The sequence below is a fragment of the Ovis aries genome, chromosome 3 (genome assembly GCF_016772045.2).
Source record: "Ovis aries strain OAR_USU_Benz2616 breed Rambouillet chromosome 3, ARS-UI_Ramb_v3.0, whole genome shotgun sequence".
Lineage (NCBI taxonomy): Eukaryota > Metazoa > Chordata > Mammalia > Artiodactyla > Bovidae > Ovis > Ovis aries.
This window is the reverse complement of record NC_056056.1, coordinates 87,864,854-87,883,688: the sequence shown is the minus strand read 5'-3', so window position 1 is coordinate 87,883,688 and position 18,835 is coordinate 87,864,854. Positions and strand designations below refer to the sequence as shown.

General features: G+C 40.2%; 2 pseudogenes; one reads left to right on the top strand and one right to left on the bottom strand.

The window, feature by feature from the left end:
• The first annotated feature begins 5,846 nt into the window (after nt 1-5,846).
• Nucleotides 5,847-6,378, top strand: LOC121819164 (small ribosomal subunit protein eS6-like; annotated as a pseudogene).
• A 7,906-nt stretch (nt 6,379-14,284) lies between these two features.
• LOC114113725 (small ribosomal subunit protein uS3-like) lies at nt 14,285-15,025 on the bottom strand (annotated as a pseudogene).
• Nucleotides 15,026-18,835: the final 3,810 nt, after the last annotated feature.

The following is an 18,835-nucleotide window of genomic DNA, read 5'->3' as shown; positions in this document are numbered from 1 at the left end:
ACTGCAGCCATGAAATTGAAAGACGCTTACTCCTTGGAAGAAACGTTATGACCAACCTAAATAGTATATTCAAAAGCAGAGACATTACTTTGCCGACTAAGGTCCGTCTGGTCAAGGCTATGGTTTTTCCAGTAGTCATGTATGGATGTGAGAGTTGGACTGTGAAGAAGGCTGAGCACCGAAGAATTGATACTTTTGAACTGCGGTGTTGGAGAAGACTCTTGAGAGTCCCTTGGACTGCAAGGAGATCCAACCAGTCCATTCTGAAGGAGATCAACCCTGGGATTTCTTTGGAAGGAATGATGCTGAAGCTGAAACTCCAGTACTTTGGCCACCTCATGCGAAGAGTTGACTCATTGGAAAAGACTCTGATGCTGGGAGGGATTGGGGGCAGGAGGAGAGGGAGACGACCAAGGATGAGATGGCTGGATGGCATCACTGACTCGATGGACGTGAGTCTGAGAGAACTCCGGTAGTTGGTGATGGACAGGGAGGCCTGGCGTGCTACAGTTCATGGGGTCGCAAAGAGTCGGACAAGACTGAGCAACTGAACTGAACTGAACGGAATGGAACATATCTATTTATCTAGGAGAGAATGAAGAGGTTAGCAGTGGTCTTTAAAGGAATAAACTTTGCTTAATGTTTACTGTTCCGCATATAAAGCATTAGTCTATGAAAGCTAAACTCTTAATTTGATAATAAAATACCTGGCATACAGTTTAGGGCTATTGTCCAATAAAGGATAGCTATAACTTATTAAGCAGTGACATTTCTTGGGCTCTAAAAATCACTATAGACGGTGACAGCAGCCATGAAATTAAAAGATGCTTGCTCCTGGGAAAGAAAGCGATGACAAACCTAGAAAGCATATTAAAAAGCAGAGACATCACTTTGCCAGCCAAGGTCTATATAGTCAAATCTATGGTTTTTCCAGTAGTCACATACGGATGTGAGAGTTGGACCATAAAGAAGGCTGAATGCTGAAGAATTGATGCTTTCGAACTGTTGTGCTAGAGAAGACCTTGAGAGTCTCTTGAACTGCAAGATAAAACCAGTCAATCCTAAAGGAAATCAGCCCTGAATATTCATTTGAAGGATTGTTGTTGAATACTTTAGCCACCTGATGTGAAGAGCCAACTCACTGGAAAATCGCCTGATGCTGGGAAAGATTGAAGGCAAAAGGAGAAGGAGACGGCAGAGGATGAAAAGGTTAGATACCATCACTGACTCAATGGACATGAATTTGAGCAAACTCTGGGAGATAGTGGAGGACAGAGGAGCCTTGTGTGTTCCAGTCCACAGGATTGCAGAGAATCAGATATGACTTAGTGACTGAACAATAACAAAACATAATTTAGGATAGGAAATACAATCTTCTTAGAGTACAAAATAAACTATACTATTCATCCAATCAAGTGAAGCTATACCTATAGCATAAATAATGGTGGAAAACTTGAGGAGAAAAGTCCTTGAATATCTTTGGAGGAAAACAATTACTTCCCTAGAATCTAACTATCCATTATTTAATACAGTAGCCTAACTCAGATTCTGATGTGAACTGTTTTTAAAGTAGTGATAAAATTTGAAATAAGTTTTCAACTGTATGAAGTTCTAATCCATCACGTGAGATTTTTAATGCATGTGATAGCTCATTAATCTCCCTGTGGAGGTTTTAAGTTGTTCTACTCTCTATATGCAGAAAGTGGATCCCTTCTTGAGACTTTAAATAGTTCTCAACTAATAGGATGCCACATCAGATATCTGAAAACCACTTTCAACCTGTTCCCTAGACCTGCCATAACAAAGTAAATTCATCACTTCAGCAATGTCCCCATCTACAAATAAGGTCATATTCTGAGATACTGGGGGTTACAACTTCAACACATCTTTTCAGGGGAACATAATTCAACCCACTATACAGTCCTAACTTATTCTAACTTATACAGTCCTGAACTTATTCTACAGAATTGAAGGCTCTTTAGAACTGGCAGCTTTAAGCAGTAATGAGGATACCTTGCCCATCCAACTGTCAGTGACCTTGTACCTAAAGAAGCGACCTTTCTATTCCTCATCATGAGAAAGGGACAGCTCTCTTATTGTTTGAGGAGCCTCAGCATAAGCCGTGGAGTGTGTCTTTCTGTTGTTCTCCACTGATGAGAGGCTGCACAGAGCCCGGGGCCCCACTGCCTGGGCTCAGACTCCAGCACCACCACCTCTAGCTGTGGGACCTTTGACAAGTCTTTTCCTGTCTCTGGTCTGCAGTTAACTAGCCAGTAAAATGGAGATAATAATAGAACTTCCTCATGCAGAAGTTTTGAGATTCAAATGAGCCAATATGTATGAAGCGCTTAGAACAGGGCCAAGCACCCAAGGAGCACTATTTTAATGTTGGATATTTTAAGCTGTTTCAAAGTTAAATATTTAAAATAAATGTATTATTTTTCAATATAAGGAATAAAATGTTTACATCTCAATAGAAAACTATCAAGGAAGCTAGGTTTCCCACAAGAACCCCCTTTATGACCCTCATTCCATATTCTCTCTACCTAGTTGTAATTTCTTTTATTTTTAATGTCTTTCCTCCATTAATAATCATGTACCAAGAAGCTTCTCAGTCTAGTTTTGGCTCCACTTTGATCTCTCTGTCATGTCGCTCGATTTCACCAACATATCAATAATAGAAGGCAATTGCTTCTTGGATAACATCTTCATCTCTGGACAACTGACCTCCTCCAGGTAACTATAGACAAGTTCCATGTTTTCCATTTCTTCTACATCCTATAAAACTCAGAACAATATAAAGAACATAAGCAGGTGCTGGATAAACCCCAAATGGTTGAAAGGTAAATACAAAGTAAATCAAGACACTAAGAAGAGGATCCTTTATTGCAGACGAGTTTGCATATCTAAGGATCATTGCTGGAACCATTTTTGTTCACAAATGCTCAGAAAACTCCAGCAAAGGCATAGACTACAAAACCTAAGAAGAGATTACAGCTGGGAAGAATTGGCTTCAGGCCTAACATTGCTTTATCATGGTTCTGGCAGGTAATCAATAGGAAATTCTGTTGCATAGACATAAATCATAATTGAGTTTTCATCAGTCTTGTGCCAAGTCTGTGCCTGTATGAAATCCAGGATCTCAGTGCCAAGGTGCCTTATCAGTCCATATGCAAATATGCCTTTTGATGAAATCAAAGAATAGCAAAATTCAGAGGAGACTGCACCTCGTGCTGCCAAAGTCAGGTAGACATTTAACTCTTCATATTGGCCAGTGACTAAAAACTGCCTGTGAAGGGGGAGGCATTTCTCACGCAATGCTCTTCTTTAAATGCTCAAGGGTATTCAGAAATGGGAAAAAAAATCAACTCACAAGGTTTATTCCCCCTAAGATAGTATTTTAAAAAATCTCTTACCAAAATCCCTAAAAACTTTATCAAAATTTATTAAAAGACAATTAATACTAAAAATAAGTTGTATATACAGTTTTCTCAAGGCAAAATGGAAAAAAATAGTATTAGCAACTATCTCATCTAAATGTCAAAAAGAGGACAAAATTTCCAGACTTTCATCCCTCTGTCAAAGATAACACATCTAAAACTCAAGATGGTTTAAATTGAAAAGGTTTAAATCTATGTTCATTTATTTTAAGAGTTGATGGCTAGATTAAATCAAGCTTATAGATTTATAATGATCTGAACTTTTAAAATTCTTTCAAACACCTTCAAACATACCCTTTTTTTGTTTAGATCAACCATCAAAACTTTTTTTTAAGACACTAAGGACTAACTATCTGAGATAATATTTTGCCTAGATATTTGCTCAACAATTCAAACTGCTTCCCATTGCTTACAACATACACACAGAGAAAGAAATTTTCTAGACCACCACTTCAGTACAGTAGCCACTATCCATATGTAGCTATATAAATTTAAATCATTCAAACATAATTAAAATTAAAAATTCAGTTCTGCACTCAAACTGGCTACATTTCAAGAGCTGAATACCATATGTGCCTAGCAGCTACAGTATCCTATGACATAAGTATAGAACATTTCTATCATCATAGAAAGTTCTATTGGACAGTGCTGCAAGTCTGTACCATACGTATTATATCCAGAAAGATCTACACTTTGTATTATGACAGAGGGAAAGGCCCCTTTTCTCTCTGCATTCTGCAGAGAATCCAGATCTCACTACAGCCACACTGTTACGAAGAGTGTCCAAAGAAAGGGCCACTATTTCCCACCCTGAGCCCACATGCATATGGGAAGAACTAAGAGGCCTCTCCTCTCAGCATGAGAGAGGAGAAGCCTGTCAAATTTGCTCTGGAGAAATACAGATGCAGGATGTCAGCAAGATAGCAGAGTAGGAGATTCAAGCCCTCATACTCCCAAAGAAACATTAACTTTAGTAACCATTCATGGACAGGAATACCCCTGTGGGAACCTGGAAGTCCAGTGGAGAATTTAGAGCACTTCCTTTGAGGATAAAATAAACAAACAAACAAGGATAGATGCACTGAAGAATAGAAGCGTTTCACTTTCCCTGTGTCGACCTTTCTCCACAGCTACACAGCTCAATGCCAGGAGAGACCCCTCAACCCACGATTTTACCCACAAGGAAAGTAAGAGCAGAATGAGCACCCAGCTTCCCCAGCCTAGTGGGACATAGGCCCCAAAGCCCACTTCTGCCTTACCCCATCCAGAGCATCAAGGGGGTCAGCCTGGCCGAATGGTCTTGTGGGGAGTAAGAGCAGGGCTAAAGGGCTGGGGTCACAGCAACCACTGTGCAGATCTCAAAAACTGACCACAGACCCTAGAGGCCGGCCCCCAAACCCATCACATACCTCACTGGCAGCCACCCCTCAAACTGGATGGCATGTGGCCCAGCACACTACTTGTATCCTCCCAAGATGGTGCACGTGAGCCTCCACAGACAGTGTATGGGAGCTTCTGCATAAGGCATTACAAACCCTTGTAGATAGCACACGGATATCCCAGGTTGGCTTGACGTTACAGGACTGGGAGAAGGTGTACAATCCTGAATATTCTTCAGAGCACAGACCTGAGATATATAACAAAACCAACCCACAGCATGAGAAAAAAGTATTTGTTAAATCATATGCAGTGTATGTGCTGGAGAAGACTCTTGAGATCAAAGAGATCAAACCAGTCAATCCTAAAGGATATCAAACCTGAATATTCACTGAAAGGACTGATGATGAGGCTGAAAATCCACTACCTTGGCCACCTGATGCATGGAGTCAACTCATTGGAGAAAATCCTGATGCTAGGAAAGATTGAGGACAAAATAAGAGGGCAACAGAGAATGAGATGGTTGGATGGCATCACCAAATCAATGGACATAAGTCTGAGCAAACTCTGAGAGATAGGGAAGGACAGGGAATCCTGGTGTGCTGTGGTCAATGAGATTGCAGGGTCTGACACAACTTAGCAACTGAACAACAACAATACAGTATATACTGCTACTGCTAAGTCACTTCAGTCGTGTCCAACTCTGTACGACCCCATAGACGGCAGCCCAACAGGCTCCCCCGTCCCTGGAATTCTCCAGGCAAGAACAGTATATGATACGGGATATATTCAGCATCTATAAAGAATTCTTAGAGCTCAACAGTAAAGCAACTTATAATCTGAAAGAAAACTGAGAGAATATTTGAACAGTCATTGCTCAAAAAAAAAAAAAAGTAACCAATAGCACGTGAAAACATGCTCAACATTGTTACTCATAGTGACATTCAATTGAAAAACAATGAGAAACCACTGAACACTCACTAAGATGGCTATCATAAAAAGACAGATCATCAGAAGTGTTGACAACGTTTCCCCATGAAGCAGGGTGTGTTGACCCATGGCAGAACACACTTGCTTCTGAGTGAGAGGCATTCCTGGTACAGACCAAGGAGAAAGTGCAAGTCTGTACGAGGTTGCATTATAAATGCCCACCTCAGTGTTCTCAACTTTGTCAGCACGAAAAAGGGAAGAAGGGTATTTCTGGACTCTGATGCTTTCATGCCTTGTCACCTGGGACCCCAAAGAGCTACAGAATCCACAAACTTTTTAATCTCAAAAGAGGATGATGTCCACCAGTATGTTGTGAGAAAGCCCCTAAACAAAGAAGAAACTTACAACCAAAGGTCCAACATTCACCATCTTGTTACACCATGTTATGCAACATAAACATTGGTGTATTGCTTTGGAGAAACAGCACATTCAGAAAAATAAGAAAGAAGCTGCAGAAAGTGCTAAACTTTTGGCCAAGAGAAGGAAGGTGGCCAAAGAGAAACACGGGGCACAGATTCCCAAGAGATGGAGAATGTCTTTTCTGAGAACTTCTGAGTACAGTCAAAAATGAGATGTTCTAAGAGTAATAAATTGTTGTTGTTTCTTCACTAAATTGTATCTGACTCTTTGCAACTCCATGGACTGTAGCCCACCAGGCTCCCCTGTCCATGGCATTTTCCAGGCAAGAAGATGAGTGAGTTGCTATGCCCTCCCCCTGGGGATCTTCCCAGCTCAGGGATTGAACATGGGTCTCCTGCATTGGCACATAGATTCTTTACCACTGAGCCACCCATAACAAATAAATAAAAAGGGAAGCCCATAGCAAATAAGTAAAACCAGATAAAAACCAGAAAAAGAGTGTATAATGAAAAAAATCTCCAGATCATTTTCTGCTTCTTCAATTTACAGTGTAATATGGGGTGATTAATAAACTTGCTATATTCATGGAACATGGGAGTTATTAAATTAACGTCATATTAAAAAACCAGATAAGAGGTAGCATACTTATTAACATGGAAAGCCATTTCACTGTTACATAAATAACTACTTCATAAACACTTACAAATATGTTTTCCATGCAATGAAAAAAGGTGAAAGTATTAGTCACTCAGTCATGTCCAACTCTTTATGACCCCATTTACTATAGCCTCCCAAGCTCCTCTGTCCATGGAATTCTCCAGGCAAGAATACCGGAGTGGTTAGTGATTCCTTTCTCCAGAGGATCTTCCTGACCCAGAAGTGGAATCCAGGTCTCTTACATTGCTGGCAGATTCTTTACCATCTGAGCCTATAATGCAGGAGACCAGGTTTGATCTCCTGGCAGGCTACAGTCCATGGGGTTGTGACATGACTGAGCAACTAACACTTTTCATGTAATATCACCAAAGAAATCCTGTCTCATAGAGAAAAATCAGAATGCTTCAAATTACCAAAAGCTTTGAAGTCCAGTGCCAAGTATAGCATAAGTGTCTAATTAATATTCATAGACTGATTAGGGGGAAAATATTTATGTATAAATAAGAATATTGACTATAGGAATACACAGATAATTTTTTCACACAGTATTTCAATACCATGTTCAGTTTGGAGCCTGAAACTTAAGTGAATAGAGAACTTGGAATAGTTCCAGAGAAAAGCAATGAAAATGATTAAAGACTTGGAAAATGGGGCCTATAAATCATGAGTACAGGAACTGGGGCTTATTTAACCTGAAAGAAAAAGCTACATGACTGCACCAGATTCTTATATCTGTAAGTGAAAGATGGGTGAGATTTGCCATCACCCGTCCATTCAGCACTGCAAGCAGAAATCCAGAAGTGGCAAAGATATTTTCCAAGTATTAATATTATTTCTGTGAACCTCTTTCTCTTTTCTTATGGTTTTTAAAACAACCAACAGCGGCCCTGGGACAAGCTGGGTGTGCATTGACTCAACCCACAAACGTGTATCTAGTGCCACCGTGGGCCAGGTGCCTTGCTGGGCACTATGGAGAGACAAGAGTAGGGTAATGTGTGACTCCTAACCTCAGGAGCGGGGAGCATTAGTCCAAGAGACAACCATGTAAAGATGGTCGCTGGATGTCAGGGAATCTCCTCTACAGATGATACTCAGTGTCTAAGAAAGGCATAGCAAAGTTCACTTGGGAGGCTGGGGTGAAAAAAAAAAAAAAAAAAGGAGTTTCTTTACCAGGGTCTTAATGCTGCAAATTTGTTGAGCAGAAGTAGGCAGGAGAGCACTTAGGACATTCTGTGTGAACAGACAGCAAGCACAGGAAAATCCAGGCATGTGAGATGGACACGTGAGAGCTTGAACCAGTCAGGAGGGCCGGAGCAGATAAGGGAAATGTTATCACATCCAATTTGCAGATGAAGAAACTGAGGTTCAATGTTCTCAGTGATTTGGGCAAGGGTATCAGCAATCAAGATCAGAGCTGGGACTTGAACTCACAAGTCCTGATCTCCAGTCTGTTTTAAGGCCCTTTACAAATCTTTGTTACTCCTTTAGCAACTCTAAGGTGCCGTGGTGTGTCAGATAAATATTTCTTTCCATTAGAGCTGAAATTGTTATCAACAAAAAATTCATCTTGTTGAGTAATTTGAGGGGGAGATGATGTCATCATGGTCATATGGTGCAAAGTCACTGGATTCTGTGTACACACACACACGAGTTATTTATAAATAGAGTTTAGCCAAAACGTCATTTGCTAATGAATAATGCATCTCCTCTTTATTTGTTCAGTTATACCCCACATAGTAAAGACGAGAGATGTGAACTAGAATTAAATTATTTTCAATTTTTTATTTTAAATTGAAACAAAATGTACCATATACCCGAGCTGCAGGAAGAGAACTTTCTATTATCACTCCTGCTGCAGCCTCACATCTTCTCTTTTCCTCGTGTTTTTGATGAAAATCTTCAGTCAATTTAACAATAATCAAAAAATGGTTCTGGATCAACATACACAAAATGTGGGGAAAGTAGCAGCTTGCTGGAGTCCAGGCAAATCACAAAATAAAACAGAAGTCATTGGCAAGTTAGCGATTTAGTTTATTTGATTTGTTTTCTCTATAATTGGAAGCTAGCAAAATTACTTCTGAAGTTTTGGATATTAAGAATCTAGAATTCCTGAATCTGAATGTTTCTGTCTCCATAATTGACTGATAATGAAGGAAAAGTGCATTTCCTATTCTCTTTCGTCTTTGTGTACAGACACAAGGACCTAACGGTAAATAAAAGGCTGCAGAAGACGACCTGATAGTCCAAAAAAAATTATCAAGACTCAAAGGTACAAAACATCATTACTTCATTCATTCTAATGGTTCTTGTTTTCACATAACCCCCAAACATAATGACTATTGTATTCATTTTCTATGTGCAAGACAGAAATCCATCTTAAACATATCCCTCTTCTAAAAATCTGCTGTTTCTTAGAAGGTTCCTAGGTAAACTCCCAGTTAAACAAGTTCCCCTAGAAAACCTCATACCAATATTCCTATGTGATCACAGTTTCAGAATGACCTTTTTTCTTGCCCATGCCTAGAAATCACCCTAAAATTCAATATCGGAGGATGAACTTTCCTGGTTCAATTTCCCAAGTGTTCTAATCGTAATTATATCCAATGTGTTGGTAGTTACTCCCAGAAGTGCTCAAGGACACGAAAGCTCGCCTCTCTATCTTGGTCTTCTAGTCTCCCTCTCCCAGCATGGAAATGCTGTATTAAGGAAGGAAGATGCAACTGTGCTGGGTGGTCACAACGGCTGTGATTACCTTTATGCACTTGCCTTACAAAGGCACTGGAAAGTCACTGAGAAGCGGGGCAATTTCTTAGCCATTAATCTGTGAGAATCCTGGCTACCCTAATATGGTTTAAAACATGAACATCATGACCTCAAAGTTCTCAGAAGGTGTTAGTCTCCCTGCCTCTCTTTCAGGGAAGTCCTGAGTTATTTTGCTTAGAGTGGATGCATTTAAAAGCAAATAGTCCTGAGTATAGCTTGAGTACATGTCTGAACTCTCGGCTTCAGGTCAAGCTAACCTGCAAATATGAGAAATATAAGCTTGGCCTATTAGTGAGCCCTGATCGGCTCTGACACCACTGAGGAGAGTGACTTCAGAGACTGGCACTAGCTAGTACGCATGCACTGGCTGGGAGTCCACACAAGTGGGTCGCCCAGGGTGATGGTTGGAGGCTGAAGCCCTTCTCACCTAAACCTGCAGGTGCAAAAGCCAGAGGAGTCATCTAAGCTCCTGTCCTAAATGATATGACTCAGGTTAAAACTAAAGAGATGCATTGGCATAGGTCTTTATATTGATGTAAAGAGACCCAGAGTTAGGAAGCAGGGCCTGAATTGAAGGCAAGCAGGAGGGTGTTTGAGAAAACTGCATAATGTACTGGGTGGATGGTGGGATTTATTTAAAAGTCCATATGTGGAGCTGACCTCACTACAGGAGTACCCCTCCCCTAGCCAGGCTGGGTCTGCGTTTGCCCAGGATACTGCTGCTGCTGCTGCTAAGTCGCTTCAGTCATGTCCGACTTTGTGCGACCCAGTAGACGGCAGCCCACCAAGCTCCCCCATCCCTGGGATTCTCCAGGCAAGAACACTGGAGTGGGTTGCCATTTCCTTCTCCAGCGCATGAAAGAGAAAAGTGAAAGTGAAGTCGCTCAGTCGTGTCTGACTCTTAGCGACCCCATGGACTGTAGCCCACCAGGCTCCTCCTTCCATGGGATTTTCCAGGCAAGAGTACTGGAGTGGGGTGCCATTACCTTCTCCATTGCCCAGGCTGGTACACTCCTAAATCAGAGGTACATTCTCAGGTGTGTTTTGCAGACTCTACCCTTTACTGCTGATGCATAAAATGAAGCTAATGGAGTTGATGGACTCTTTCAAGCACGTTTTGGCTGTCTTGGGAAAATCAGCACTAGTTAGTCAGTTCTAGTGTAGTTGACAGAATTTCAGCAGAGAGCCCAGGACTGGTATGCAGGCATGTGAGGAAGACTGATGGAGTCGATTGCCACAGGTGCATCCCATCATTCTCCTCCCAGGCAGGTGGTATCCATGGGTCAGAAGAAAGAGATTACAGGGTGAGCTGAAATTCTACCAACTATTAGAGTAATAGTGGTACCAGGAGATGCAGAAAGAACTGGACATGGCATTTCAGGTGGAGGAAAGCAGTGGAATTTTATATGTTTTATATCCACATTGGCTGCTATGTGGATCAGTTGTGTAGTCTTTAAAAGATCCAGTTGAGAGTGTTCTTTCAGAACAGACTGGTATGCTCGCTCTATTAGTCCGTAAATTTTCGAAAGGTAAATGGAATTATAGATAAACAACATCCTCCAAACTGGGATTTAAGTGGTCGAGCTATATCAGATCCTAGCAGATTCCTTGATGAATATGGAGGGTATCAGAGAATGGTGCCCTGGTGGGAAGGATCAGGACAGGGAGTAAGCCCTAATCTGGTTTCTTATGGAGGATGCCCATATCAATCAGGGCAGGCTAACATCTGCAAACCCTCTTTCACTCCCTTAAGATCCCTGCCCAAATGGCACTTTATTGAAGAGTCCTTTTATGGCCACCCTACACAAGATAGAAGTCCCATACCTACCCTGGTACTTCTTGTCCCTCTTATTTTTCTTTATTTTTCTTCTACATCATGATCATTGTCTATAGCACTATATATTTTACTGAGTTATTTATTCTCTGTACCCTCTCACCAGCGCTTAAGTTCCATGAGGCCAGGAACTTGACCTGCTTCATTCACTGTGGTATCCCTAGCACCTAAGTCAGCACCTTCGTACTAGCCATTTAATAGTTATTTGTGCTGTGACTAGTACATGGTGGGAGGGACAAATTGAGAAATTGAGACTGGCATACACATACAATATATAAAATAGATAACTAATAAGAATGCACTGTACAGCACAGAGAACTCTACGCAATACTCTGTAATAACCCATATAGGGATAAGAATCTTAAAAAGAGGGGATATATGTATATTTATAGACCTCCCAGGTGACTCAGTGGTAAAGACTCTGCCTGCCAATACAAGAGATGCAGGAGACACAGGTTCGATCCCTGGGTCAGGAAGATTCCCTGGAATAGGAAATAGCAACCCACTCCAGTATTCTTGCCCTGGAAATCCCATGGACAGAGGAGCCTAGTGGGCTACAGTCCGTAGGGTTACAAAGAGTCGGACATGACTGAGTGACTGAGCACATGCTCACACACACACACACACACACACACACACACACACATCTGCCAAATGTAGCAATTTAATAATGTACTTGAGGTGTCATTATTCTTTTGGGGGTTTCTGCAACCCAGCAAAACAAATTCATTTTTGAAAAAATGTTTAAATTAAATAAAATTATTTTCTATTTCTTGTATATATAATTACACAACCAGGAAACTTAACAATATTAAAAATATAGCCTAAACTAAAAATAAAAATAGCACATGGTAACAGCTTCATTCATGATAACATATGCTCAGTAGCACTCCCTTTCCTATTTGTCTAAGTCAATAACTTCAATCATTCACTTCCCCTTTTCCCTATCCATAATTTGAGTTGCACTGCCCAAATGAAAAAAAGATCAGATGGTCAGCAAGTTCTATCTTTGAGCATTATATCACATTGATGTCTCTTGTATGAGGGGATGAATGCCGAATAGTTATCAGATGAGAGGTTGAGTGTTTTCACTAAGTTGATTTAACATAAGCATGCTCTCCATATAGGTCTGGAAGATAAAGATAAAGACAGAAATTGGGCATGGCATGACACAAGGCACTTGACATGCGTTATCACATTTAATCTGTACAGCCATCTTGCGAAATAGAGAAAACTAAAGCTATTTCTACCTAAGAGAAAACTATGTCTCAGTGATATTGTTAGTATCACAGTAGAATTCAAAACAATGTCTGTCTGACTCTAAAAGTCTATGGTCATTTTACCACATCGCTGGAGTAAGACAATGAAACATGCTTAACACAAGCGCAACTTCCTCAGAATTTAAGCATCATTTTAATGGTCACAGTTTATAAGAAAAAATCCTAGATTCATTTCCAAGAATACTTATTTCATGCTCAGTTATGGAAATACTTGACAAATACAGTTAACTCTTGCTATTTTTAGACATATTATGCAAGATTTTGGCTCACCCAGGGCAAATCTTTGTTTAAAGCCCATTTATTAACGAATAGCACCTACTCTGCTTAATGAATTGTCTTGTTGATATTATTGGCAGTTTGTACCCATCCTACTTAATTACTGTGCTCTAAAATAATCAATGTCTTTTGCCTCACCAAAGCCAAAGCCAAGGCAAATTATGAGACAGAGAGATGTTTCTGGCTCCTCCCATCCCTTCCTTGTTAGAACCTCGCTAGAGGAGAACAGAGAAACAAAAGGAATATAGGCTGCAAGAATTGCTCACTTAACAGAAGGTCTGACATGTAAAGGTCAATAACCAGAATCCTAGTAGGCCATCCCAATAGCCAGTGTTCAGCTGGCTTGGATGGTGTTTCTACTCTTAGAAGTCAACGAGGTAGTAATCACTTCTGTGTGCACCATACTGAGTGTCTTCTAGATTATTATATAGTGCTCAGAATATGAGAATTTACTGGTGGCTCTAATTTACAAATGAGATGTTGAGAACCTTCACTAAACTTAGATATAAAGGAACTAGAATCCACCCAGGTTTATCTGACTCCAGGGCCCATGTCCTTTTCCACCAAACTATAGTACAGAACAGGAGCATTCTAGGTCAGAGAAGGCATGGGCATCTCAAACCTCAGTGCCCATCTGTAGAAGCAGGACCTTTAGCTCATGGCTAGATAGAAAAGGGTCATGGGACCAGGCCTAGCTAAGCATACCAGGGCCTGATACACATACTATTAATATATGTGACGTAAGTCAATGAGCCTCACCTCAGTTAAGGCACTGCTCACAGCATCTCAAAAGTTTTTGTATAGAAGCATAGACAAGGACCTAACTGCAGATAAAAGGCATCAGAAGAAGACCTGATAGTCCAACAAAAATTATCAAGACTCTTAAACATACAAAACATCATCTATATCATTCATTCTACTCATATTTTTCATATAACCCCAAAATATGATGGCTATTGTATTAATTTTCTACATGCAATACAGATGCAACACCTTAAACATATCCCTATTCTAAAGCTATAATTCTGAACTACAGATGAATTAATAAAGGTACTTCCCTGTTATAATCAGCTTTCATCATCACCAGATTTACCCCTGAACAGGGTACATCTCTGGTTACTCTGCTTGGGTCCTCCCATTCCGGCCCTTGCCTCACAGGTGCAGGTGAAACCAAGAGGATTTCAAGAAAAGCAAAGAAACACTGTGATCCAGGTAGCCCTAAGAATCAATCAAGTAGTTCTCCCATGGGGCGATCCGACCCTCAGTCTGAACACTGGATAATCTACAGGTTTTTTAAAAATATTTTATTAAGGGTCTTTACAGAGCAACATCCAAACTCCAGATCCTGCCAAGGACACCCCGTTATGGTTGAGCACTGGCTGGGGCATGGTAGGTGGCTCCAGCTTCCCACTCTTCTGTTCAGAGATGCAGGTGGAAGGGGCTTCTTAGGGCCAGTCTTACCACTTGGGTCCTCAGGCAGCATGACTTCACTTTGATGCCCAGCACACCCTGTCTGAGTAGCACATGGCACACAGCAGTGTCACCATGGTATTTAACAGGGTCCTGGATTATCAGGCTATCCACAAACTTTGTGGACTTAGCCCTATGTCCCCAGAATTTCCTATACTGTGACCTCACAGGCTTTGACCCCACCCTTCATACCTTCATAATATGCAGCACATCATTGCAGACCCTCCTCTGCACAGCAAGTTCCTCTAAGAGGCTATAAAGGAGAGACTCTGCCTGAGCAATGGTGCACAGAACTCTTGTGGCCACATTTTCAATTTAGAGCTTGATACTGCCCTCAGGGAAGCCAAATCTCTTCTGAACCACAGCAGTCAATTTGCAGATCTGCTGGCCCTTCTCACCAAGAACATTCTGCATCGTGGTGGCCAGAATAATGATTTCTGTCCTGGTTGGTGTAACTCAGACCTTCCCATTCCACAGTAGTCATCTGCAGATGGTTGCTGAATGTGAAACCCATTCGGTTCAGCTTTGAAGATGCTATCAGTGACAAATCTCTCCACCTTGGAAATCCGTACCACCATCTTGCTGCCATGTGTCACCATAAGGAAAGGCTACTAACATTTCTTGAGCTCACACTATGTACCAAATACTTTTTTGAGTTTAGACTTTTGAGGTCCAAATTTGAGTAGTCAAAAGATGTAGTTTTGTTTATCTCTCCATATTTGCACTTATTTTTAACTACTCTGTCTCTGAGTTGTGTTTCCTAAAACTTGACTGCAGTAGAAGTTTTCCAAGTAAAGAAAGGAAACTCAGGCCAGGAAATAAGTGGCATGAATAAATGACTGGAAATGTGAAAGGTCTCTACCTGCTTTGGGAAAAGATGAGAAGACGGGTGAAATACAAGGCGGTAGACGTGGTGGGCGATGATGGAGGTCACCATCTTTATTTTACTCTGTGGAGGAAATTTCAGGAGGGAGGTTATAGAGAAATTATTGGAGGTGGATAAGAACCTTGTAACATCCAGTCCTTTATAACACCTTTTATAACCTTATAACATCTACTCCTTTCATCTCCGAAAGCTCGATTTCTGCAAGAAAAATCAGGAGGGATTCCTAGTTTGTCCTCAATCCAACCTTCATTCACAGTGCTTTCCTCATTCTCTTTGATGTGAATTTTCAGAATATCATTGTGTATAATCAGTATTCAAACATAAGTTCAATAAGCCCATCGAAAAACAAGTTCAAATGTTTCTATGATACTTCTTACCAAAAGAGAGTCCTCTCTGGCCATCGGAGTCACCGCCATAAAGTATATGGGTGGGCCCAACAAAGAGTACCAGACTGAGGGGGCAGGTAGAAGCAGAAATCTAGCACCACTCTGCTCCCAAAGTTAAGGAGCTCAGTAGGAGGTGGCATCACCCTCAAAATAAAACACTTGGTTTTTCCCATTCAAATAAATTACTAAGGCTCTTAGCAGCCTTTTGTCCCAACAGAAAAAAAACAGGCCTATATAATACATTACTGTGTGGATCACAATAAACTGTGGAAATTCTGAAAGAGATGGGCATACCAGACCACCTGACCCACCTCTTGAGAAACCTGTATGCAGGTCAGGAAGCAACAGTTAGAACTGGACATGGAACAACAGACTGGTTCCAAATAGGAAAAGAAGTACGTCAAGGCTGTATATTGTCACCCTGCTTATTTAACTTATATGCAGAATACATCATGAGAAATGCCGAGTCCAGCACAAGCTAGAATCAGATTGCTGGGAGAAATATCAATAACCTCAGATATGCAGATGACACCACCCTTATGGCAGAAAGTGAAGAGGAGCTAAACAGCCTCTTGATGAAAGTGAAAGAGGAAAGTGAAACAGTTAGCTTAAAGCTCAACATTCAGAAAACGAAGATCATGGCACCTGGTCCCATCACTTCATGGGAAATAGATGGGGAAACAGTGGAAACAGTTTATTTTTCTGGGATCCAAAATCACTGCAGATGGTGATTGCAGCCATGAAATTAAAAGACACTTACTCCTTGGAAAGTTATGACCAACCTAGACAGCATATTAAAAAGCAGAGACATTACTTTGTCAACAAAGGTCCGTCTAGTCAAAGCTATGGTTTTTCCAGTGATCATGTATGGATGTGAGAGTTGGACTATAAAGAAAGCTAAGTGCCGAAGAATTGATAGTTTTGAACTGTGGTGTTGGAGAAGACTCTTGAGAGTCCCTTGGACTGGAAGGAGATCCAACCAGTCCATCCTAAAGGAGATCAGTCCTGGGTGTTTATTGGAAGGACTGATGTTGAAGCTGAAACTCCAATACTTTGGCCACTTCATGTGAAGGGTTGACTCATTGGAAAAGACCCTGATGCTGGGAAGGATTGGGGGTGGGAGGAGAAGGGGACGACAGAGGGTGAAATGGTTGGATGGCATCACTGACTTAATGGACATGCTGCTGCTACTGCTGCTGCTGCTAAGTCACAAGTTTGGGTAAACTCCGGGAGTTGGTGATGGACAGGGAGGCCTAGTGTGCTGCAGTTCATGGAATCGCAGACAGTCGGACATGACTGAGTGACTGAACTGAACTGATTTCAATGAGAAAGAATAATGACAAAAGATAGATGATTTTGTCTAGAAGAAAATGACTTGAGCCCTAGAGGAATAACAAAATATGACTTTATATAAAATAATATATGTAAATAAGTGCCTGTCATAGAGGAAGCAGAGTGATGATGTCTGTTCATTACTAATATAGTAATAATATTTCATATTTATTATTTTTAGGGCATTGAGAATGTTTATGTAATCAATTTTTAATAAATTTATATTTTAAAAAAGAAGAGTTACCAAAAAATCCATGGCTAATGTGTTGTCATTTCAGTGTAAATTAAATGTAGTGTTTCTGACCCATAATAGAAGACAAACTATATTATGATATGTATTTTAAAAGCTGATGCAAATATGGCAATGTTTTAAGTTTTGACAACTGCATGAGAAAGTACTCCAGAGTTATATTATTCTTGTTCATTTTCAAGATGTTTAAAATGTTTCAAAATTTTATATATTATATAATATATAATTATTCTAATCTCCCAAATAGAAAAGACAGCCTTGATACTGGAAGTGGGGGCAAAGAACCTCTCACACTAGTTGAAGTAGCTGAGATCTGGTCCTATTTACTTCTTATACAACCTTGAGCTGATCAATTTATTACCTCTCTAAGCAAGCATTTTCTCACATGTAAAATACAAGAACTGAACTAGATCTCTCAGGGTCTTTACTCAAATTTTATGACCAAGTCTACTCTTTGGCAGCCAAAAAAGATGGGGCTAATTTTAATGCATATTGTCTGTTCCCATATCTTGCAAATAACTGATTGCCTAGAAGGGTCAAAGAAGTACCATCTGCTTCTATTACCGATTACATTGTAAAGCTGCCTCAAGTTTGACAAAAAAAAATTTAGTGAAAAACAGAAGTTTGCAGGAAATGTGTTGTAAACAATATCACCCCCACATATTTGCTGAATAATTCATAGCCAGTACCTAGCAGAAGCATTATTTTTAAAATGACATTTCCCCCAAATACCTGAATGTTCTGACACCAGTAACAAATGATTGAGTTGACATTACTTTTTAAATTACAGTGTTAAAGATTGACATCTCAGATTTAAATTTATTTTATTCTTATCAATTTCCTTTAAATCAACTTTGCTGTATTATATTGGAATGAAATATTTGCCATAGTTGACTATCCCTCCTTATTATTGTTCACATATCCTTTTGTAATATTCTTTAGCCAATTTTTTTCTTTTGAAATATCCCATTTTTCCTCACCAATGAGACCTTTGTTTCATTCAAACTGCAAAAAATAATTTTGCAACCTGATAAATTAATATAAGAACATTCTATTTAATTCTATAAGGACTAGCACATTAGTGATTTCCAATCTTATACAATGAAAACGTATTTGTTCCATCTTATTTGACTCACCATTAGCTTTATCCTGTCTACCATTATCTTTTATCCTCTCTACCATTTTTGCATTGGCCTCCTCAAACTGCAATTTGCCCCTATTTTTAACAAAACTGTATTTCTGTCCAAATTCTTTCTCAGGTAGGATAAGATATACTTATGTCTTCTACTGCATCACCAAATTACATCACAAAGCACTAACACAAAGTGAGATTATATGAGAAATTTTGCATAGCAGTACTGTTATACCAGTTATAATTTACAAGGGACATTAGTAACAGCTGTGTCTCCAAACTTTAATGCAATGTCAGCCGAGCCTCCCAAGTGAGCCAATCTCAGCCCTTCCAGACTTTAATCACAATCTCATAACTGCCTCCCCTTGAGAACGCAAGGTGCTTCCCTGATAGTTCTCAAAT